At 41.0% G+C, this 25201-nt stretch overlaps 1 protein-coding gene and 1 pseudogene across 2 annotated transcripts in view; both read left to right on the top strand.

Annotated features, from left to right (window-relative positions):
• Positions 1-25201, top strand: part of ERBB4 (erb-b2 receptor tyrosine kinase 4) — a 1241858-nt gene that overhangs the window by 180396 nt on the left and 1036261 nt on the right. The gene's annotated exons all lie outside the window — the stretch shown is intronic.
• LOC143785101 (transmembrane protein 209 pseudogene) lies at positions 12967-14411 on the top strand (annotated as a pseudogene).

Raw genomic sequence — 25201 nt, 5'->3', positions numbered from 1 at the left:
CCGCTTTATACTTGAATTGCTATGGTTTTGCACTTCAGCATTCAAAGTTCATCATGGAATATTTAGGAGGGAAAACATTTCACAAACTGACTTGCTGCAACAACGGCATCCAATAATGGCAGTACCAAACTCTTTAGGATAAGCCATTTGTGCACAATTTTTTGTAAAGACAAACTGTATGGCTAGGGGCTAGATGCTTTAAATCTTTAGACATGGGAATGAATTAAGAAAAAACCTGAATTCAAAGATTAAGACTAGAGATGAGCAGACCCGAACTCAAAAGTTTTAGATTCTTACTGGACAGTTAGTGTTTCGTGCTAGATGCAGAACATGGTCTTCTCACGGAAGTCCGTTGCAGAAAGAGAGAGATTTTTTCCAGATCCAAAGTTCAGGTCTCCATTGTTTTCAATGGGGTTCTGGTTTAAGTTCACATACAGTTCTGGTACCAAACCGAACTTTGGACTAAAGCTCGAGTCGGGTACTAGAACCTGAACTTCGACGGGTCAACTCATCTCTAATTAAGATGTGTCTCTTAATGCTTCTATTGAAAAAATGAAAACCAGCTCACCCCCGATCGGCTTTAATCAGTGCCGGAGACCGTGATCAACGTCACTCCAGGCACTCAACCACGATAAGAACAAAGGATGATCCAGCTCTCAGGACTGCATGTTTTGATAAAATGTATAATTCTTTATTCCAGATAATGTAAAATCAGATAAATGTCCAGGTATGTGTCAAGGACAAAGGACAATGGTCCATTGATATTCATACCATATTCATGCTTTCGAAACGCGTTTGGAATGACAAACTTTTTTCCCCATGTTTTCCCTATCAATGGACTATTGCTCTACGTGTCCTTGACACATACCTGGACATTTATCTGATTTTAAATAATCTTGAATAAAGAATTATACATTTTATCAAGACTTGCCATCCTGGAAGCTGGGTCATTCATTTTTGTTGTTCTAGTACTTCTATCCCTATCATGTGCATTAGTGGTGGAAGTGGTCTCACTGGATCCCTGTCTCCTGGGTTGGACAAGCTCATGGCACTAAGAAGCTCACTTCCACACACACTATGCATCACAGTACCAATTAAATCCTAGGCCGTCTGGCCACTAACTAGACATCACAGCTCTCTAGCTGTCCAGGTGTAAGAATTACCACCACTACATCAGAACACATTTGTTCGCAGAAGAACTCTTGACTCCTTCTGGCTAACTCATATATACCTCATAGAGAGAGATATCCTCGATAATCCCAGACATCAGAAACTGATTATTTTAGAACGCTAAGGAAGATAAGGAGACATGAATAGCGAGCATAAATGGCACACTACTGTATGTAGGGGGTGAGGTTTGTGTTCTCTATTAATCAAGGAACAGGCACTTCCACTGCTGTTTGCTAAATACATTGCTAGGCTGGGGCTTTTGAAGTTGTGAAAAGACTGCTGATTATTTTTTATGCTAAAAGGATTTTTTACTTTGCCGGCTGCTAAAGAGCTACATTGTATGCGTTTGTTGTTGCTGTAATAAGCAGAATAAAAGACTGGCCTCGCTTGGCCCAAAAACCTCAGTGATAACTTTTGAGTCAACCAAAATATAGTCATATGGATTAAAGAAAATTTCTAAAGCCTAAAATTTGTAAAAAAAAGAACATTCTTTAGAACCTGACCTACCTAGAATAAGATTTCTTTTCATTTAAAGGAGACTTACCAATAGTGATGAGCGAGTATACTCGTTGCTCAGGTGGTCTCCGAGTATTTGTTAGTTCTCGGAGATTTAGTTTTCGTCGCCTCAGCTGCATGACTTACGGCTGCTGGACAGCCTAAATACATGTGGGGATTCCCTAACAAACAGGGATTCCTCACATGTATTCAGCCTGGCTAGTAGCTGTAAATCATGCAGCTGCGGCAACGAAAACTAAATCTCCAAGCACTAACAAATACTCGGAGACCACCAGAAAAAGCTCTGGAAAACCCGAGCAATGAGTACACTCGCTCATCACTACTTACCAATAAACATGCCCAGGGTCAAACATAGTGGAAGGCTTTATAAGTGAAACCTGTTCTTTTCAGCATCACTGCGCATTTTATAACTGAGGTTCAACCTTTACAAGCATCTTTCTGTTTCTGGAGAAACATATTGTTACTCCAGGTTACCACATATCCGTATTAGCTTTTTGTTTTTATAACAATTGATGCCAAAATGGCATTAGTTATAATTCTGCTTTTCACTGGTTACTATTGCTAAACAGGTGAACTGGAAGAAAGACCATTTAACCTTTAATGTTATCTGATCCGTTATTATTATTATTATTATAATACATTTTTATAGCGCCATTTATTCCATGGCGCTTTACATGTGAAAAGGGGGCAAATACAGACAAATACAGCTAAACATGAGCAAAAAACAAGGCACACATTTACATAAGGAGGGAGGACCCTGCCCATGAGGGCTCACAGTCTGCAGAGATGGGTGAGGTTACACTAAGAGAGGGTAAAGCTGGTTGTGCGGCAGTTCAGTGGGTTGAGGATCACTGCAGGCTGTAGGCTTGTTGGAAGAGGTGAGTCTTCAGGTTCTTTTTGAAGGTTTCTACTCAAGATTTTTTGAAGTCTCCTACTCAACAGCATTGGATTAATGTGAACGATCCCATAGCAAACTATGGGATCCATTCTCAAATCAGATTACAGCCGGCATTTCACTGCATGGCTGAAGGTAATAGAATCTGGATGGCCTGATATAAAGATACCCAGCTTTATACTTACCAGCGGGCTGAGGAAAACAGCAGTCAGCAATGACCAGGCTAAACCAAGCAGTGAGTTCAATGGATCTCTGGTATTGGCTCATTAAAGGAAATCTGTCAGCAGGTCTCTGCCATTTGCTATATAATCTGATGGCAGCATGAGGAAGGAAGGCTGAGACCCTGATTTCAATGATGTGCTACTTATTAGGCTGTGTGCTGTTGTTTCAATACAATGAGTGTTTTATCAGCAGGATATTATCATCGCCTGGACTAGTGCCCAGTGAGACCTGGTCCTACCCCGCCCCTAGCACTGATTAGCAGCTTACAATCAATATTCAATGTACACAGAAAACTGTGGTGTGGAAAGGAGCAGCTTTCTGAGCTCTGCTTCATGCTACATCTAACAACTGTGATTGTGTCACAACTGCTGCACCCAGTAACCTAAGTGTATATCATTGGATTCGGGGTCCTTTTTCCTAAATTACACTGCTCTCAGATCAGGTAGCAAAGCCTGCAGAGAGATTCCTTTTAACCTCAATTCTGGAATTGTTACACTGCAACAAGAAGTTGACAAATGACAAATCCCGCAGTAGCCGCCAACTGGCAGTTTACATCTGATGTGCAAGACATGGTCAAAAATAGAGGATGAACTTCAGGACACGGTAAGCCATGGTCAAAGTCAAAGTACACAGATGGTTAAGAGGAGACTACAATACCAGCGTCAGATAACAACTGAAGCAGAACAAGCTGCAGCATTTGGGATAATCAGAACAAGCTGCAACATTTGGGATAATCAGAACAAGCTGCAACATTTCTGATTTTGTGTACATTATTTCTGCATGCTTTCTTTAAAATACAGAAATAGACAGGCATTCATTTTCTAAAAATTGTTCTATATTCTAACTCCAAATGTATGGCTGTATGTAACTCATTTTCAGCTGAAGAAATTTTTAACAAATCGGCCATGTGTAAAAATGTCCTAAGACCTCAGTAACAGAAGAAAAGCAATGTTTAATCACAGAGCCCAAAAATGAAAATATTAGCATAGGGGTCACTGGCTGACGTAACCGTCCATCCTGAACTCAGATGGTTAATCTCTTGGAACTGATAGAGCTCCTTAAGATATAGTCTTCCTTGCAAGTACATTGGATTGGGCCTATCAGTCTGTTAGGATTTTGATAGCATCTAAATTTGGAGAGACAGCAGGTCTGAAATGCCACAGATTTAATTACCGGCCTATCAAAATTCCTTGCAGGAAGCAGCCGTCTCAAGGCAGGGCGGTTTGCCGCGCATTTAGATTTTAATTGTCTTCTCAGGTGCTAAAGGCGATCAGCTTCAAAACGAGCCATCTTCCTGTCTTTATGACTAGAGTCAAGATAACTGACCATTAACCCAGTATATTAAGATTCGCGACATTCTTCTTGTGCAGAGTGGATATAACTCAAAAAGCAGCGCCCCGAACCATGAAACCTAGCAGCGAATTCCTTGTGGACAATAATAAGGTCGTTGAGCAAGGTGACACGTCTCATATGCATTCAGTGCAAAGCTCAGTAGCTACAATGTCTCTCAATGCGGGTAAGTGACCAAGATCTACTTGGTGGCACAGCGACGCGAGAGAGCAGGCTGAAATGTAAATAGATAAGCAGGAAAATAAGTGTTATGGAAAGCGTATAGCGATACTTATATACCACTCGATGGGCTCCATCTCTCTTTTGTCAGAAATACTAGCCTTGCTGCAAACAGCAATCATTCACAGCGAATTCTGCACTGATTCGTTACTGTGGTCAGTTTTCTCCTTTAGACTATTTACACGAGGTCGTCATTTTTTACTATACACATTCTGATGAGATTACATCTATAGTGACATCACATCGATGACATCACAATTGTTCTATTATAATTAAATCTACAAATATTTTCTGCAAACATACTGCAAGCAGGAATATGACTGTACAATACTAAGTAGCTCATTTTAAAAACTTATACAAAAACTCGTAATGAATTGAGAAACATTTTACCACCATTGGTAGGGGACACATATCATAGAATCAACTGCATTGTCCCCTGGGAGAGGGCTTTGCTTGTCATTTTCTTGCCTTAGGTGATAGTTGAAATGGTGCTGTTCCCATTTGCTCATTCATCCCATTAAATATGTTTTGAGTAGTTTGCATCTAATAAAAAACAACTAATGTCTTGTCAATCATTTCTACTTTTTTTAAAATTCATTACCTACATTTCGTGGAGTTCCAAAAATTGACTAGTATATACTAGTTTTGCATGTATTTTGGCTGAAAAAAAACTAGCGCATTAACTGTTATTTGTAATTCCAGTTCTAATTCCTGTCTAGACACAAAATAATTCCAGATCACATTCAGAAAAATAACTTCTTAGTTCTGCTACTTATATCTACTGTAAACCAATACTTTAATTTTAGTCATTTTTGTCCCCTCTCCCTCAGAGTAGCGGTTATATACCGGCCCCCAGGCTCAACCACCCACTTCCTGGACCACTTCGCAGCCTGGCTGCAGCACTTCATGTCCTCAGAACTTCCAACCATTATCCTGGGAGACTTCAACATCCCCATTAACAGTCCCACTTCCACATCGGCATCCCAGATTCTATCACTAACCACTTCTCTAGGCCTCTCACAGCTCTCAACCTCTGAAACACACAAAGACGGTAATACCCTGGACCTGGTCTTTGTCTGGCTCTGTTCAATCTCCTACCTAGATAACTCACCGCTTCCCCTCTCTGACCACAACATTCTATCCTTCACACTCAAAATTCCTCCCCCACCCCAGCACTCTCCTACCTACAACACATTCAGAAATCTACATGCCATTAACCCTCATACGCTTTCAAACTCCCTACACTCATCATTGTCCCCAATCTCTTCTTTTTCATGTCCTGATCTGGCTGTACATCACTACAATCACACTCTTAGAAGCACCCTTGAACAAGTAGCTCCCCTCATCCTCAGAACCTCCAAACACAGAGTGAAACAGCCCTGGCTCACATCGCAAACCCGATTTCTCCAGCGATGCTCTAGGAGTGCTGAACGCTTATGGAGGAAAACATGCACACCAGAAGACTTCACACACTTCAAATTTATGGTAAGAACCTATAACTCTGCCCTTCACCTTGCCAAACAGACCTACTACACCACCCTGATCTCCTCACTATCCAGCAACCCCAAGAAACTTTTTAACACCTTTCACTCCCTCCTCCGGCCAAAAGCACAAGCCCCTATGACAGACATTTGTGCTGATGACCTGGCCTCCCACTTTATAGAGAAAATAGACAATATCCGTCAGGAAATCCGATCCCAGACACCAAGTGCAGTGACTCCTATCCCTCCCTGCATCTCCCCTGGCTCACTTTCCACATTCGATCCCATCACAGAAGAAGAAGTCTCCAAGCTCCTCTCCTCTTCTCATCCGACTACATGCACTACTGACCCCATTCCCTCACACCTCCTCCAGTCTCTCTCTCCAGTTTTCACAACTCACCTAACCACAATCTTTAATCTCTCCCTCTCCTCTGGCATTTTCCCCTCCTCCTTCAAACACTCTATCATTACTCCATTACTAAAAAAACCAACCCTCGACCCATCCTGCCCAAATAACTACAGACCGGTCTCCAATCTCACCTTCATCTCTAAACTCTTGGAGCGCCTGATCTACTCCCGCCTTACCCGCTACCTCTCCACTCATTCCATCCTAGACCCTTCACAGTCCGGTTTTCGCCCCCTACATTCGACAGAAACTGCACTCATCAAGGTGACCAATGACCTTCTGACAGCAAAATGTAATGGGGACCACTCTCTACTCATTCTTCTCGACCTTTCTGCAGCTTTTGACACTGTTGACCACCCTCTCCTACTCTCTAGGCTCCAGTCATTAGGCATTAAGGACACTGCTCTCTCCTGGTTCTCCTCCTATCTTTCTGACTGCTCCTTCAGTGTTCTCTTCTCTGGTTCCACTTCATCTCCTCTTCCTCTCACTGTCGGGGTACCCCAGGGCTCAGTTTTTGGCCCCCTTCTCTTCTCCCTCTACACAGCCCCAATTGAACAGACCATCAGCAGATTTTGCTTTCAGTACCATCTATATGCTGATGACACACAACTATACACGTCATCCCCTGACCTTACCCCCCGCTGTACTACAGAACGCCACTGACTGTCTGTCCGCCGTCTCTGACATCATGTCCGCTCTCTATCTGAAACTCAACCTCTCCAAAACTGAACTTCTTCTGATCCCGCCTTCTACTAACCTCCCTAAATCTGACATTTCCCTCTCCGTGGGTGGCACCATAATAACACCCCGGCAGCAGGCGCGCTGTCTGGGTGTTTTGTTTGACTCTGATCTCTCCTTCACATCCCATATACAATCTCTTGCCCGCTTGTGCCACTTACACCTAAAGAACATCTCTAGAATCCGCCCTTTTCTTACCATGGAGACAAGAAAAACCCTCACTGTCGCCCGATCCACTCCCGCCTGGACTACTGCAATGCTCTATTAATTGGCCTCCCCCTTACTCGACTTTCCCCTCTCCAGTCTATCCTTAATGCAGCAGCCAGGGTTGTCTATCTAGCTAATAGTTACTCGGACGTGTCCGCTCTTCGCCAGTCATTACACTGGCTGCCCATTCATTACAGGATACAATTCAAAGTTCTTGTTCTCACCCATAAACCTCTCCACAGTGCAGCACCTCCATACATCTCCTCCCTCATTTCGGTCTATCGGCCTAACCGACCGCTGCGCTCTGCAAATGACTTTCGACTAACCGGCATTAATCCGTACCTCCCACTCCCGACTCCAAGACTTCTCCCGTGCTGTGCCAAACCTCTGGAATGCTCTACCACAAGATATTAGGACCATCCACAACTTGCATAGTTTTAGGCGCTCCCTCAAAACACATTTGTTCAGAGCGGCCTACCACATTAACTAATCAAGGTCATTTTATGTTTGTGTGTGTGTAGCCCTTTCACTATCTCCATCTATCCCCCACCCCCTGAAGATGGCTGGACCATCATTGTAAATACATCATTGTAAATACACTCCTGTACTTTGTATCTCCCCCCACCTCATTGTAGATTGTAAGCTCTCACGGGCAGGGTCGTCTTATTTTGCTTTACTGTATTATTGTATTGCTAACATTGTTACCTATGATTGTTGTTTGAAACTGTTAAACTGTAAAGCGCTGCGGAATATGTTGGCGCTATATAAATAAAGTTTATTATTATTATTATTATAGTACGATGTATAAATTTTCACGTGGTTGACAAGTCTCCCATTGAGCACATCTCGGACGTCATTGCAAAGTACACTGCAAGAAGCAGATCTTGATGATTTGTAAAAGTGCATTCAGTGTGGCAGAACATTCCTCAGACAACCATTAATAACTAGGGATGAGCAGACCCAAACTTTAAAGTGCTAAACACATAACACGAACAATCGTCAGAAGTCTGTTGCAATGTTTGGTGGTCGAGGGGAAGTGAGAGAGAATTTTCCTGTACAAAAGTCTGGGATCCCATTGCTTTCAATGGGGTTTGGCTTTTGGTTTAAGTTTGAATACAGTACCAGAACCCGAACTGCCACGGGTCTGCTCATATCTATTAATAATCTCATTGATAGCAGCTGCGTGTGGTGCTTGTACTCGATATTGAATAAATTGAGAAGTTTTGAAAAATGTGTTTCCATTTTTGCATCGTTTGCATAACATTAACATCTCTATAGTTCCTATTATTCTCATAATTCCATGGTTTTACATTCACATACATACTGTATGTATGCTACAGCATTCTGAAGGCCTATGCTTAGAAGGGGCTCAATAGTTAGGGCAGCATGGTGACTCAGTGGTTAGCACTACACTCTTGCCATGCTGGGGTTGTGGGTTCAAATCCCACCAAGGAAAAAATCTGCAAGGAATTTGTCTGTTCTCCACAGGAATGCATGGGTTTACTCCAACACTCCAAAGACATACTGATAGGGAATTCAGATTGTGAACCTCATTGGGGACAGTGCCAATAAAGTCTGTAAAGCGCTGTGGAGTTAATGAAACTATATCAGTAAGTCAATAAATAGTTACAGAAGTCCATTTTAGTGGAGATCAAGAGTCTCTGTGGGGTACTCTCCTTCCTTTGGCAGGCCTCTAGCCCTTACAACAACCATTTTACAGCACCAAACATTGGGTACCCATTGACATCTATAGGGTTCAAGTTCAGGTAGAGTTCTGGTGTAGACTGTGAGAACTCGCGGGCAGAGTCCTCTCTCCTTCTGTACTTTTGTGTACCTTGTTTTTGATCATGTTTATTGTACTTGTCTATATTTGCCCCTTTTCACATGGAATAAATGACGCTAAAAAAAGGTTTATTAATAATAATAATAATAATAATACTGAAACTGAACTTTGAATTAAAAATTGTTCGAACCCGATGAACCTGAATATCCATTGGTCCGCTCATCCCTAGTTATGACTGGTAATTTCCTGGTCTTCAAGGACACAGACATAGCGCTTGCTTACAGTTTGTCAGAAATATAATGTCATACATTATTATCATGTAGATAGATTAAGGTGCCTTGCTGAGTTATTAATTCCAATCTGTAAATAGAAATTCTGCAAAGATAAGCGCACTGGCAAGAACATATATTTGTTTTTACAATCTAATCAAATAGATGTGCACATAAATATGTGATTGAGTCCTGTGATAGGTTCTGATGTTCCACAGGCGTCCGCCAGCAGCAATTGTCTGTTAACAGATATAACCATATGTGTCTGTGTGTATTGGTATAAAGACAGCAGATGGAGACATTTGTGTATTGCAATGTGCTAACAGGGGACCAAGGATTATCCCTGCAAAGATATTTTGGATATTAACATTGAAAGATCTGCCTGAGATTAACCATAGCTTTAAAGTGCATACATATGAAATGTCACTTATTTGGAATATATCTTCCTCAATTTTTACAGGTCCTATCGATTTCTTGTAGTATTTACTTTTGCAACCTGGAATCTGTTAACAAGCAGACTAGATACTGTTAATGGGTCATATTTTGTAACCATGTTTGATATGTTAGAGGACATAATAGTTTAAAGGGAATCTGTCACCCCAAAATGGAAGTTGAGCTAAGCCCACCGCCATCAGGGGCTTATCTACAGCATTCTGTAATGCTGTAGATAAGCCCCCGATGTAACCTGAAAGATGAGAAAAAGAGGTTAGATTATACTCACCTGGGCGGGCGGTCCAATCAGATTGGCGTCGCGGTCCGGGGCCTCCCATTTTCTTACGATGACGTCCTCTTCTTGTCTTTACGCTGCAGGTCAGAGAGGCCCGGCGCCTGCGCACTGCAGTACTTTGCTCTGCCCTCAACAGGGCAGACAAAGTACGCCTGCGCCGGAGCCGCAGGGTGAAGACAAGAAGAGGACGTCATCTGATGAAGATAGGAGGTGCCGGACCGGACCGCGACACCCATCAGATCGGACCGTGACCGAGACCGCCCCTGGGTGAGTATAATATAACCTCTTTCTCTCATCTTTCAGAATACATCGGGGGCTTATCTACAGCATTACAGAATGCTGTAGATAAGCCCCTGATGCTGGTGGGCTTAGCTCACCTTCGTTTTTGGGGGTGACAGGTTCCCTTTAACATTGAAAATGGACAAAAGATTTGCTTGATTTATAAAAGCTTAAAGGGGTTTTCCATTTTCAGAAGACCCCTGGCCCCTGGCTACATGTTGTTTAAAAAAAAAAAAAGCAAAACATTTCTTTATTCAACCTTCCCAGGTCGAGGGTCGAGTTTCCGACACTCTTCGGTTATTGCCAAATAGTGAGTTCGGCAGTTCTGCCAGAGTTGATGGTTCAGTTATTGGTTATAGTGCTGTCAATTTGATATCAGAGCCGCAGACAGTAAGATAGAGTAGTGGTGCACATTCCCCCTGCCGGCACCATTATAGTCTACGAACCCCCGATTTGCGGGGGGTTAAGACGAGGCTACCGAACAGGTGTTGGAATGCTATGTGACAGCACTCTTAGGGAACAGTACAGCTGAAACAAAGGCTACAAATAAATAGAATATAATATTGACCCTTCTGTTTGAGAGCTGTATAAGTTTTATTGTTCAAGAAGCAAACAGTGAAAATGCATAACATCACAGCAGATGGAGGAGTTGAAAATGGGAATAATAATAATCTTTGTTTATGTAGCACCAACATATCCACAGCGCTTTACAAAAATGAACTGGTGCTAACTTTACCATCACCAGCTTGCCGTTTGACCCCAGTGTGGTTTGATCCCCAGTGGTTCAATAAAATGAATGATTGCTTTCGCATATTGGACTGAATGCCCAAGTCAGTTTTGCAAGTTCATTAATAGTGCAAAGTGTTCGTCTCGTCTTAAGTCGGGGCCCCGGAGCTGCTTGCAGGAGCTGCTGTGCCGCTGCCTCTAGCCCGCTCCAGTCTGAATGATAATGAGTAACGCAGCAGCTTCCCAACGGGGTTGGAAGCAATAAAGTTAAGTAAGAAAGCAATGGTTCGGATAAAAGGCCTTAAATCAGACTCCAGTAACGCAGCAAATGTCACTTGAAAGAGAAGGATCTAGAGAAGGGAGGGGGCATCCAAGAAAGCAATTTGAGGACAATTCAGAAATAAATGAGGACTTCTTTCCATAAGGCAAAGCAATCTTAACAAATGAGAGAATGTACCTGGCGACATTTTGGTTTTAACTGCAGGGAAGGGCTTTAGGTTACAAGGGATTAGGACTTCAATTACAACTAAACCATACACGGATCTCTTATGCTCCTTCAGAAATGATCTTTTATTTGTTATTACACTGCAGATACAATTTAAAGGGTCCCAGTGACCCAATCTTCAAGCAATTTTTCGATAGCACTGTGCTCATACAGTCAAAACCCTTATTGCATTAAATACAAGACCATAAGGAATGCATGAAGCAGTCTTTGGAGCTGAGCCTGCTTCATTCCAGGCAGACACTGACTGTTAGTTATCTGGCATATGCTGGTAACTGCAGCGACTGGAGATGTCTCTGATAGCTGCAGTTTAACCACTTAAATGCCTCTGTTAATCTCTCACACTGACATTGAAATAACATCACTGCCGATGCACGCGGTCACCGACTTACATTGGCTCCCAGAGACTCAATTGCGGGGAGCCAGTGGGTCACCTGTTGTGACCCCAATGGCAGAGGGTCTCAGAAATAAATTCTAAGTCTGCAAATACAAAAAAACAGCTCATAGGGCAGTGGTAACTGGGCTGACCGTATATCTAATCCTAGCACCACAAATAGCAGCAGCCGGGGAACGTGCCTACGTTGGTTCTAGACGTCTCGCGCCAGCCGGAGAACTAACTAACCCTAGAAGGGAAAAGATAGACCTTTCTTGCCTCCAGAGAAAAGACCCCAAAAGTTGGATACAAGCCCCCAACAAATAATAACGGTGAGGTAAGAAGAAAAGACAAACGTAAGAATGAACTAGGTATTTAGCAAAGAGAGGCCCACTGACTAATAGCAGAATATAGTAAGATGACTTATACGGTCAGCAAAAACCCTATCAAAGTTTCCACGCTGGATATTCAAGAACCCCCGAACCGTCAAACGGCCCGGGGGGAGAATACCAGCCCCCTAGAGCTTCCAGCAAAATCAGGAATCAATTTAGTACAAGCTGGACAAAAAATAATAGCAATACAAATAACCAAAAAACAAGGAAGCAGGACTTAGCTTAATTATGCACGAACCAGGACCAGCAGACAGGAGCAAACAGAAAGAACTGATTACAACGATGCCAGGCACCAGACTGAGAATTCAGGAAGTTCATATAGCAACACCCCTGGACTAACGACCCAGGTGGGTGCCAAACTGAGGAAAGACAATCCCAGAGTCATATCACTAATGACCACAAGAGGGAGCCAAAAAAGTCTAATTCACAACAGTCACCATGGCTGCTGAAGACCACAACAGTGTCATTTTGGTCCTCCAATGAAACTCAGTATCGGCTGGCCTGAGAACCGCAATTTCTCTATGTACTGCAATACTGTATATACTATATATAGTAAAAACGATCGAATGATCACAGATTCAAGTCTCCTAAAAGCACTAACAAACAAATTAAAATAAAAAAATGTTTTAAAAAGTGTAAAAATTCGAATCATCCCATTTTTTCTCTATTAAAAATAAAAAATTGAGTCATGTGATTCTGACATCACACCCACAGCAGCGCTCCATGCCAGCAGTCACCGGTCGGCAGGAAGTTCTCTAATGTCCACGGGTCCTGTCTGTACCAAGCAGTGGAGCAGGACCATGATGGTTACCGGAGCTTTCCTCTATCGGTTTTACCAATTAACTGTGTGAAGGAAACTTTTCTTTTAACGTCCTATCTTTCTAAGTCGTGACTGACGCATGTAGCTGCTCTTAACCTCTCATCATGGCTGACAGTAGCAAGAACAGTCCCTTCCTGGATCCCATGCTGGGAGTGAAGACTGCGCAGGAAAATCCGTCTACATCATTTATTGATTCAGCCATCATGATGAGAAGAGAGGTGTATGGTCGCAATGTTGTCTTAGCCTGGGGGCTCTTGAATTTGTCTCTGTCAGGAATGATTTATACAGAAATGACTGGGAAAATATTTAGTACATATTATAACATTTCTTGCTGGCTCTTATGGTACATTGAACTGGCATTTGCTTTATTATTTAGTCTGAATGCGTTGGTTGATTTTTGGAGATGTTTCAAATATACTATGACATCACCAAATCTTAGTCTAAGCCCTTCCTTACAAAAACTTCTTGGAGTACAGCATTCATATGTGCATACTCCACCAAAGGATATTACTAAAAGTGTAATACCAGCATCCACACCTTCACCAAGTATACAAGGCCAAAGTGTACTGAGCTACAGTCCATCACGTTCACCTAGCACCAGTCCCAAATTTTCCTCTAGCTTCATCAGTGGATACAGCCGCCCAATGCAAGGTCTGCTACCAAACAGTGGCAGTACGTTTGCTACAGCAGTACCCTACTCCACAAACAGTAGTTACACCAAGATGCAAAACTTTAGCCCTTCACCAGGGTCACCACCATACCCTAGTAGTCTTGGTCCACTGGATTCAGTGATCGTTCATCACCATTTGCTTATAGTTCATCAGCTGGAAAGGATGACTGCATGACCGATCTAAAATTACGGGATACATTCATCCACGGTGAAGAAGAAAAGCAACAGCGTTCTCAGCTGAGGAGTCCAGAATCCAGCTCAACATCAAACAGCCCAACCTTCTAGAATTACAGCCATGGGAGATTATGCTCACACTCTCAGGAAGTACCAATACCAGCTGGCATGCATGTCTCAAGCTCCCTCTGCACACAAGGATGAGGCAGATCTTGGCTCCAAGCAAGCAGCAGAAGAGATCTGGGCAAGAGTAACAATGAACCGTCAAATTTTGGATCACATGGATTCATGGACTGAAAAGCTCCGCATTAGATTAATGAAACTATTTTGGTTCCATTGGTTGAAGAGATGGAAACAGTTAATATACAGATGAGAAGGCTTGGGTGTCCTGAGCTGCAAATAGGAGAGACCAGTATTAGCAATTTAAAGCAAGCAGCTATTGTAAAGGCACTGCTAAATAAAAATAAGCCCTCAATCGACCCCAGATTATGAAAAATGGAGACGCTATGGGTATCGGAAAATGGTGCAATTTTTTTTTTTTTAGCAAAGTTTGGAATTTTTTTTCACTACTTAGGTAAAAAATAACCTAGTCATGTTAGGTGTCTATGAACTCGTACTGACCTGAAGAATCATAGTGTCTGGTCAGTTTTAGCATTTAGTGAACCTAGGAAAAAAGCCAAACAAAAAACAAGTGTGGGACTGCACTTTTTTTGCAATTTCACTGCACTTGGAATTATTTTCCTGTTTTCTAGTAAAAGACATGCTAAAACCAATGATGTCGTTCAAAAGTACAACTCGTCCCGCAAAAAATAAGCCCTCACATGGCTAAATTGACAGAAAAATTAAAAAGTTATTGCTCTGGGAAGGAGGGGAGTGAAAAATGAACACGGAAAAACAAAAAATCCCAAGGTCATGAAGGGGTTAATAATTCATGTCACATGGCTGCATAGATCTTTAAAAAAAGTTTTCAGTATCTGATAAAATGTGCTAGCGTTGAACTCATAAAACGTTCATCTTAATATCAGGATTGTACAGTCTTTCTGATTTTTCCAAAATAAGCACACCAGCTTCATCAGGTGTAAGAGATCTATTTAATAATGTATGTAGTTTGAGATGTGAAATCTAGGGACGTAACCTCTTTAAGTTATTGCTAAATGGATAAATAAATACATTAAGATTTTTGCTACCCCTCCTGAGAGCAGCATGATATAGGAAAAGAGACCCTGATTCTAGCGATGAATAACTTAGTTTACTGAGTGCAACAGCTGTGACACAAGCAAAGTTCTTGGATATAGCATGTAGCAGAGCTCAAAAGCTGCCCCCGTCCTCCTCACAACTTTCTATGTACATTGTCAATTGACAGTGAGCTGCTAATCAGAAGAGAGGGCGTGGTCGGACCAGGGCTCATGTGCACTGTGGTCCTGGCAGTGATAATCTCTTAGTGTTGAAACCTTCATTGTAAGTGAACAGCACAAAGCCTAATAAGTGACACATCCCTGAAATCTGTGTTTTAACCCCTACAGCTGATGTCTTCAGAAGATATAGGAAAATACCTGTTGCCGGATTCCCTTTAATATTGATGGGTTAACATTCTGGAAAAGAAATTGTTAACACAAACATACTTATGAGCTCAACAAGTCTAATTTCACACTGTTCCTACCTGTCTGTAAGGTATGGTAATTTTAGCTCTATCATTTCCGGAGCACAGAAAAGAGAAAATAGTGTTTTTATTTTGTCACATTGTACATAAATCATTATAAGATATAAAGAAACAATGGATGATGCTAATTCCCAGTCCCAATTTTTGCGCCCCTAATGGATAAGATTTCGATCTTCTCTCTGCTGTTTACAGTGTAGAGATAAATGTGCTGCGATCCCGCTCTCTGCACAGATCAGATTGCCTGCGTTTTATTTTAAATTCATTCTGTGTGAAATAGAAGAGACCTACGCACATATATATATTTATATATTTATATATATATTTATATATGTGCATGTTTTTTGTTTAATTATCTTTAGTATTAAAGTCGGAATGCTGATGCATCCTTTTTATGATGTGTACATTTTCAAGCAAATCATTTAAGCAGATCCATTATGCAATTTCAAGCCACATTAAGTTCCGGCAGATCTTGGCGCATACATCATTTTTACTGCCTCCTAGATCACCAATCAAAGGATGTTTAATTAATACGAGCAGAAATAATGCCCCTGCAGGATCGCACTGACTAACGGTTTCAAGCTGAAATGCCTCATACCCGATACAGAGCACAAATAAATACGTGGAAACAGACTTTTGATGGCAGATAAAGACCAATTGGCCCATAAAGCCAGCCCATTTATCTTTTCTTTTCAAGGTTATTCCCGGTCCTCAATTCATTCTCTAGATAGCTCTGTTTATGGTAAGCATTTTACAATTTCTGTACTCTGTTTCTTACATATCTGCTGGAAATCTCTGCTGAGTAATCAGTGTATTGAGGATAGTGGTCGCCTACACCAGGATTTGTATATCAATTTCAAATCCCACTATAGCCTTGCGAGCGGTTGGGTGTATACATATGATTTAGTGCGTGTGCACGTATTTTCACATGAATAGAAACCTACATAATTATTGTAACCTATAATTATCATGATGTGTAATATATTAAACATTCCTAACATTCACTTGTAATAAAACAATAGCAAAAATCTTACGTCATCTGTGCTACCAAATTTTGACCGAGATTAGACAGATGACACCTAAAACACAAAAATAAAAAATAAATGTTCAAGTACTTCAATTGCTGAAAAACTAAAAAATTAGAACCCAATAATATTTTTTTTAAAGGGGGATGTCTACATTAGAAACTTAGTTAGAATTAGTCGTCAGATATAAATTTTTAGAAGAACCTCTCAACAAGTGTTCAATTTAACTGCAGCACTCCTGCAGGGGAAGTGAGGTATTACATTTGAAAAGTACAACCTTAATGCCACATGGAATCACTCCCAAGGGTCTCAATAAAAATTAGAGAATGATAATACCAACACTGAGACATTATGTGATGCAGGCAAGTCGTGAGACAGGGTAGTCAGAAGGTCTTGTAGTACAGAGGTGTGGTCAGGAAACAGTCCGGGGTCAAGTGCCAGGAGGATATGGCAAAACCAGGGAGTACAGCAAATGGAGAGTCAGTGGCCAAGTGTAGGGTCAGATACCTGAAGTCAGAGAGCGTTAAATGCAGAAAGGGGAATGCACAAGAGAAGTCATGATAAATCCAAAGTCCAGCAACAGGGTCAGAGGAAAGAGACACAAAGTTAAGCAAACACATCCAGCTTAGGCAAAGCTACAACTGACACTGACTACTATCAGCTAGTCAGCTAAATAGCTTGCAAATGGTTAAAGACTCAGGAAAAACCAGACTAAACCAGATCAAGCAGCAGGGCTGTCAATCAAAATGCTGACAGCCCAGCACGCCCCAGGATCAGACTGGATGACTGGACTGTCATTGACACAACCTACAGTCCAGCACACTCCAGGTTCCATATCTGTCAATGACAGCTTTCCTAGGCCACAGTCAGGTATGGATTTAGGTAACCACACATATGCAAGCATACCAGATGGCTGGGAGCCACACAGAATTCTTATGTGGGCCAGATATGGTGATCAGGCCACAGGTTGTCCACCCTTGCATTGCATGATGCATTCTGACATAAATAGGATATCCGCATAATACACATATCTGTCAGCTTCCTCATGGTGGAAATATTGTTTGAAACTTCTCGGCACTGACTAAGAGATGATGGTCTGAAGTAAGTGAATATTAATTATATATCGTCAAAATCAGCTATACCTATGTTAAAGTGGAAATGTCACCAGAATTCACAATACAAACTGTGTTCATTAATAAAATAAATATATTGGACCTTATTAGGCTGTTGTGCTTACTGAGAAAAAGCCATGTCAGAATGACTGTATCATTTATTTCTTAGTGAACACCGTAGCTTCCCAAATGTATCTCTTTGTCACTATTTCTATCTAAATTCTGTTGACATTTTTTGCTTATGAAATTTACATCTTTTGGAGCTAGACAATAGATTTACATAAAAAAGTCTATTTTGCAAATAAAAATGTAGTATATTCTGCTGATTATTTTGTGATAATATGTAAAGTGAGATCGACTTAAGAGCAGAGACATGAGTAAAGAAGTGACTGTGTAATGAATGATCTGTTCAAGAGGAGAAAGAAGCAGATTGCACAAACAGAATATGTTACAAAGTTTCTTATTTTCACGCGTACTATTGATGTATGGAAAAAAATGCAAACAACGATTACTCTTAAAGTCAGAGGTGTCAAACTGCATTCCTCGAGGGCCGCCAACAGGTCATGTTTTCAGGATTTCCTTAGCATTCCACAAGGAGCTGGAATCATTCTGTGCAGGTGATTAAATTATCACCTGTGCAATACAAGGAAATCCTGAAAACATGACCTGTTGGCGGCCCTCAAGGAATGCAGTTTGACACCTCTGCTTAAAGTGACACTCCATAAATGACCCTAATCTTTGTGCCTTGTCTCCAAGTGGTCAATAACATTCATCATTGGTCACATCTCATCTTCGCCTAAAAATTGAAGAAAATTCCACTGTGCTACTGTACTTTGGTAAGAAAAAACCTTTAAAGAGGTTGTCTACTATTTTATCATTGATGGCCTATCCTCAGGTAGGTCATCAATGTCTTATCGGTGGGGGTGTGACACCCGACTACCCCGTCGATCAGCTGTTGTCCAGTTACTGAGGTGCACAGCACAGCTCCATCTACTGTATAGTGGCCGCGGCTGGGTACTGCACATTCACTCCCTATTGATTTGATAGGCCATCAGTGTTAAAGTTGTGGACCATACCTTTATTTCCCTGGTCATTCGCTTCTATTTCACCATATTCTCCTACTGGAGTGTCCCCAGGGAATTCTGAAATTTTAGGAGCTAAAATCCTTTTTCCTTATTCAATTAATTCTTAAAATACATTTTTTTTTGCAAAATTTTGTTAAAATTTTTCTAAGGAAGCGGTCTTATAAAACAAGATGTCCAGGATGGAAAATATTATGGTAGAACTGAAAAATTGTCACCGGAATCTGGTCTGATAAATAGATGGTCTTCTCCAAGAGACTTCACACTTCTTTTGAAGTTTTCACAGTGTCTACAGGATTTCTAAAGCTGATGAGATTACTCACTGGCTTATGACTCTTGAATGTAAAGAAACAGCCATCAGACATTTTATTTTTCTCTGTTCTACGTTGAAAAGTGGATTTTTTAAAGCAAGTATAATATTAACACTGCCGTAAGCCTCTTTTGGTAGCAAATATCATTCTTCAAAAGAGCAAAAGGATTGATATATCGTCGATAAGCTCGCTGCTGGCACTGTCTGCGTTAGAACACATGTTTTCAAGATCCCATTTATCAAACCCTTTAGTGCCTAAGAATGACTTTCAGATTCCTAGAGAATGGGCCACAAGGCAACAGTACCCATCTATTTTCACGCGGTATTAGTGCCAGGAACAGATTGGGAGCATTGCTTTAAAAAAAAAAAAATAGGAGCCGTGGCGGCATTGTCGAAATGGATGTTTTCATTATTAAAAACTGCGGAGAGCTTTCCAAGGGAAAATCAACGCAATATCCAAGGGACACATTCACTTTCAGAAACTGGCAGTTACACAAATACCGCGAGTAAACACACAGACCACCGATATAATCCCGACGAGAAATATGGGTGGGCAGCAAGACTAGAGGAAGAGACAAATGTCGGAGAAACTGCGCTCCTCCACCGCTGAGTCATAAGGGAACGAAGACTGAGCGTTTTGTAATATCGGAGGAAATTTACTTCTAGAATATAATGTTTTCATAAAATCGACACTTCCTCGTGTTTGGAAATAAGAAATGAAAATAACCTAAAATAACATAATAAAAAAGAAATGTTCCAACGTGCATTGTACGCTGTGGGATGGCATGCATAGTCCCTATCAGGAATTTGTTCTGCATCTGTAGGAAACAATTTTTTACGTTACTTTTACTTATCCATAGACTCCTCTTATGCCACCGTATGGTACCGGGATGAGACAATGTATTCTTCAATAGAAACAATGCCTCTAAAGGGAGAAAACATCGTACCTTTGTAGGGCTGCCTAGTTTTTCCTGCAGTGTTTGCTTAAAACAGTGCAGGCAAGTGATAACAGGCAGTCAATAGGGAACTAAAAATACAATACAAACCGTATGTTTTTATTACTTTATTGTTGCGTTTGTGCTTTTTTTTACTATTGATGGCATTTTTTAAAGACTTTTTTACAAGCAAAAAAATAACATAAAATATAAATGCAAGTCAATACTGTGTGTTTCAAGTCCAAAAAAGGCTTCAAGAAACTGTATGTGAAGGAGGAATACAATTTCAAAGATTTAGGATACAATATTACAACAGACAAAGGTAAGATTTAAGGGAATGTGAGGTCAATAATTGACCTCGTGTTTAAATCGGGTTTTTATGTTCAATGCAAGTAATTTCAGTGTGTCCACAATGGCGCTGACTACTTCACAAACAGCAAGTTATGTGGCAAATCCACTTGGCACTGGGTTTTTGGGACAAAGACAAGTAGGAAGAAGATCTGAAGATGGAAACCGACATTTCCGAAATGCGTTGGTACGAAGTGTGACCTGACTTCCAGGACAAGTCCAAGTTCGGAGATCAGCACCGGACACTAAGTTCAGGTTCGCTCATCCCTATGAATAATCCATCAATTTAAATTAGTGTAAACACACATTTTTTATGTTATATGTAGGTTTTCTATTTTAATTTTCCATATCTATATATTTAAAAGTATAAAACAAAACCAAAATCTTGCAATTTTCACACATTACATTGTATATTAGACTTACATTTCCTGTCTTATACAGAAGACTTTTCAGCAGTCTCATTATCATCATAGACAGGAAAACAGTTACAGATAACATCTCTATAAAAAGTAAATAATACAGAATCCACTATTCACAATAGATGTCGGTCACTGCACCCGCCCACCATTATAATGACTTTTACTCTAATTACTTAGTTTTTACTACAACGCCATAGAAAGTCTAGGATTCCAAGGCACTAAGAACATGGGGATAAACCATAACCTTTATTCCATTATTCCATCCTTAAAAATCACAAGGTGAAATGCAATTGAGGTAGACAAGTGAAGCAACGTTTCAGCCCAAAAGGGCCTTTTTCAAGCCAGAAGTACAATAAAAATGACAGCCATGTTAATTTGCCCATTAGCAGGAAGGAGTCTAATTTTAGGCCTAGTGGTCAGTCTAAAAGTTGCAACATAATAAAAAAAATAGCATCAAACATGACTTAAACAACAGGTAGTTCTGTGATGACAGATAGGGGGGAATGTGCCATGATATATTAGTTCTGAGTCTTGCTTTACTGCAATACTACACACATCCCAATGATAGGTGTGGTGCTGTTTAATAAAACGTTACCCTGTTTTTTAGTTGTGTTTTAGTCCTGTTTGACCTCACAAACAATTATTTATAAGGTGTGATTACTGGGCTGATAAAGATGAAATGCTGTATATGCTGTTGTAGGTACAAATCTATAGTCTTTATTGTGTATTTGGATTTTTTCATGACGATTTCATCAATTGTTGCTGATCTTAAAGTTACAATGTTCAAAAAGAAAAACTCTAGCTAAGGGGGGTTGTCCAGTCCAAAACGATAAGTCTGCAGTCACTCTGTGTTGCTGTAGACTTAGGAATCCCCGCAGCGCATGTACTGTACTTTGTGATTATTCGCCGGTTTCTGAGTCGGGATGTTATCTATACTCCCGGCTGGAACCTGACTTGTGGGTGCAGCCTCGCTCCATACACTTGCATTGGCCAAGATGAATAGTTAGCCATGCCCATTGGACGGTCTCATCACTAGACGGGCTTTGGTGCGGAGTTTGCATAATGCATACGTACTGTCTGGCTCCGACTCAGAAAGCGGCGAAACCCCACAGCACACCGTGCATGCGCTGGGGGAATTAATAAATCTTCAGTCCCACAGAGAGACTGCAGACTTATCATTTAGAACTGGACACCCCCTTTACGTGATATCCAAGTATGAGTTTATCTATAGTTTGGACAGCACGGTGGCTCAGTGGTTAGCACTGCAGCCTCGCAACGCTGGAGTCCTGGGATCGAATCCCATCAAGGACAACATCTGCAAGGAGTTTGCGTGGGTTTCCTCCGGGTACTCTGGTTTCCTCCCACATTCCAAAAACATACTGATAGGGAATATAGATTGTGAGCCCCATTGGGGACAGCGATGATATCTGTAAATGCTGCGCAGTATGATAGCGCTATTTAAGCAAAGCATAATAAATAATAATAAGAGTTTATTGTCCAGAATGAGGGTGAAATATATCTGGGTAGTGGATGTCTGGAGACCTGTCTATGTGCGTTAACCTTTGTTAAAATCATAATAAAAAATCAAACCCTGAAGTACACCAGCTTGTAAATGATATATGAGATGTGAAATATCTACTAAACCTGTAGCAATTTAGTAGCCATGCATTTTTAATGTTCCTGTACGCATACAGAATCATTTCGGTGTACACCTTCTCTCAGATGCTGAGCGCTGCAGTTTTCATTATGCCTGTTAAATAAGGAGTATGTTTTTGACAAACTATATTTATCTAATGACATTGAGTGATGTGGAAGTGTAGGGTATATAGGTAGTGAAAAACGGGAATTAGCTCGCAGGCACGGCTTCTTATACTGCTAAAAGTCATATGGTTTAGAGTTACCATCATTTTAATGTAACCTTCTTGAATACACGTTGATAGGTAAATAAATTACTTAAAATGATATACAATGTAATCAGTATTGGTCTAGGAAACATTGAGCCCACCAGAGGAATTGTGTCTGAATGCCCACCTTATAAAACCAATGCCTTATCATTAAAGGGTCTTTTCAGACCAAAACTAATTTTCGCCTGGTATCTTAGGATATTGCTGTAAGATGCACAATATTAAGATTCGACTCTCTTGCCGGTCAGATCAGTCATCAAATGATCACTACAGTTAGGCAAATATATATTAAAGTGGAATTTACTTTTACTCAAATATTGCAAAAATACTTGTTTTCCAGAATTCAAATTTTGTTGTAATTTGCCCTCCACGAATTCAGCAAAATGGTAGCAGGCTGGCCACCTCCAATGTCCGCTGTTCACTGCATGATCCCCAGCTCCTCTTCTTACGGCTGCCGCACACTGAAACCCTGAGCATCCTATTGCTATGGCATGACTTCTGGCTGCGACCATCATTTACGTTTATTTTGCTCTAGGGTCTCTCCAGAGAACAATAAGTGACATTCAATTTGTGGAGAATCGAAGCCCCATGCATACTCCATTTGAGCATAATGTTATGACCCCAGCCAAGTTTGATGCCCCATCAACACAATATGATATCTATACACAATATGATGGCCTCGAGAGCTCCGCTATACACAATATGATATTCCTCAAAGCTTCCTTATATACACAATATGATGGCCTCGAGAGCTCCGCTATACACAATATGATATCCCTCAAAGCTTCCTTATATACACAGTATGATGGCCTCCAGAGCTCCGCTATACACAATATGATATCCCTCAAAGCTTCCTTATATACACGGTATGATGGCCTCCAGAGCTCCGCTATACACAATATGATATCCCTCGAAGCTTCCTTATATACACAGTATGATGGCCTCCAGAGCTCCGCTATACACAATATGATATCCCTCAAAGCTTCCTTATATACACAATATGATGGCCTCGAGAGCTCCGCTGTACACAATATGATATCCCTCAAAGCTTCCTTATATACACGGTATGATGGCCTCCAGCGCTCCGCTATACACAATATGATATCCCTCAAAGCTTCCTTATATACACAGTATGATGGCCTCGAGAGCTCCGATATACACAATATGATATCCCTCAAAGCTTCCTTATATACACAGTATGATGGCCTCCAGAGCTCCGCTATACACAATATGATATCCCTCAAAGCTTCCTTATATACACAGTATGATGGCCTTGAGAGCTCTGCTATACACAATATGATATCCCTCAAAGCTTCCTTATATACATGGTATGATGGCCTCCAGAGCTCCGCTATACACAATATGATATCCTTCAAAGCTTCCTTATATACATGGTATGATGGCCTCCAGAGCTCCGCTATACACAATATGATATCCCTCAAAGCTTCCTTATATACACAGTATGATGGCCTCCAGAGCTCCGCTATACACAATATGATATCCCTCAAAGCTTCCTTATATACACGGTATGATGGCCTCCAGAGCTCCGCTATACACAATATGATATCCTCAAAGCTTCCTTATATACACAGTATGATGGCCTCCAGAGTTTCGCTATACACAATATGATATCCCTCAAAGCTTCCTTATATACACAGTATAATGGCCTCGAGAGCTCCGCTGTACACAACATGATATCCCTCAAAGCTTCCTTATATACACGGTATGATGGCCTCCAGAGCTCCGCTATACACAATATGATATCCCTCAAAGCTTCCTTGTATACACAGTATGATGGCCTCCAGAGCTTTGCTATACACAACATGATATCCCTCAAAGCTTCCTTATATACATGGTATGATGGCCTCGAGAGCTCCGCTATGCACAAAATGATATCCCTCAAAGCTTCCTTATATACACGGTATGATGGCCTCCAGAGCTTTGCTATACACAACATAATATTCCTCAAAGCTTCTTTATAAACATATATATGGCAACTTTGCTCTCTATATGCACTGTTAAGGCCCTTACAGCTCCCTATATAAAGTATGATGGCCACTACAGCCCCACTATATTTAATGTGATGCCACCACAGTCCCCTTTTCATAGTATGATGTCCTCACAGCCCCTCTATATATAGTATACAGTACATATGTAGCATACATAAATAGCCCACATAGCTCCTCTATATTCAGTATGATGTCCTCACAAACCCCAATCACATGTTGATGCCCTCACTGCCTTGACAAGTAAAGACTAAAAAATGATATAAAAAAATTACTCAACACTCCGCTTCTATGCAGTATGTGTCTGAGGCTCGGTGCAACAGGTGTCTTCTAGTGACATCATTGCATCCTGCATGCAGTCTCAGATGTACAGGCTGAATGACTCACTACTCCACCAATGTGTTCAATTGTATCTGCATCTTGAGAATGCAGATAGAGTTTAAATCCAGAAACCAGATTGGGCCCGATGATGTTTGGTATTGGG

Source organism: Ranitomeya variabilis, chromosome 7 (assembly GCF_051348905.1).
Source record: "Ranitomeya variabilis isolate aRanVar5 chromosome 7, aRanVar5.hap1, whole genome shotgun sequence".
Taxonomy (NCBI): domain Eukaryota; kingdom Metazoa; phylum Chordata; class Amphibia; order Anura; family Dendrobatidae; genus Ranitomeya; species Ranitomeya variabilis.
The sequence above is the reverse complement of the archived record's forward strand: the minus strand, read 5'-3'. Positions and strand labels throughout refer to the sequence as shown.